Here is a 928-nt window from a genome sequence, read left to right as displayed (position 1 = left end):
TACATAAATGATTTTTAATTTATTAACATATTTATATATCATTTAACAAACACAAATAGTCCCAAGCAAATTATTTAAAAAAAAAAATTTAAACCTTTTTCCCTACGCTAGAAAATTCTACATTAATTAATTTAATTTTAAACTCATTATCTCTCAATTAATAATATAAATGACAAAAATAATATTTACACACTGTATGAAATAAAGAGTATTATCGGTGTTAATAAATCTAATCTGAGAAAAATCATCTGATGACTAAACAAATAAAAAATATAATTCATAAAAGTAAATTAATTCGGAAAGGATGATCCTCGGCAATTTCCCGTAAGACGCATAACGGGAACAATCATGTTGCCACTCGATCGAAGGAACAGCCGTAGATCTCTCTTTCTCTCTCGATCCTTGCATCCGCGAGCGACGTCGAGCGAATAGCAGGGCGTGGGGTGGCTGACTACTCTGGAGCCCAGATCGCTCCCGCAAGGTGGCCTCAAATGGGAAGGAGGAACGGCGGGGAAACGACGACTTAGAAAGTGAAACTGAAAACGCCAAGTCGGATGCGAGAAGACCCCACCCTGGCGTGGTCTACTCGCACACCGTAATCCGTTGCACGCTCCCACACGTGTGTGCTTCTCGCGTATGTGCGCGTGGTGAACGAATTTAAAGCGATGTCAAAAGAAAAATAGCGATCGTTGTATCGTCACGGTGCGATGAGAGGGGAACGTACTAGACTACGATTTCCGATATATCGTGTGTTCACTTAAAATAAAATTTTAAAACGATAAAGATAATCGTGCGATCTCACAATAGAATTGTCTAGACTATCTATAGATGAAGAAACATCTGCCAAGATTGATACGGAATATACAGAAAAAGTTGTGTGATCTCTTTCTTATGAAGTTATTTATATAATATATTACATATATATATA

Source organism: Atta colombica, unplaced genomic scaffold, assembly GCF_001594045.1.
Source record: "Atta colombica isolate Treedump-2 unplaced genomic scaffold, Acol1.0 scaffold83, whole genome shotgun sequence".
Lineage (NCBI taxonomy): Eukaryota > Metazoa > Arthropoda > Insecta > Hymenoptera > Formicidae > Atta > Atta colombica.
The sequence above is the reverse complement of the archived record's forward strand: the minus strand, read 5'-3'. Positions refer to the sequence as shown.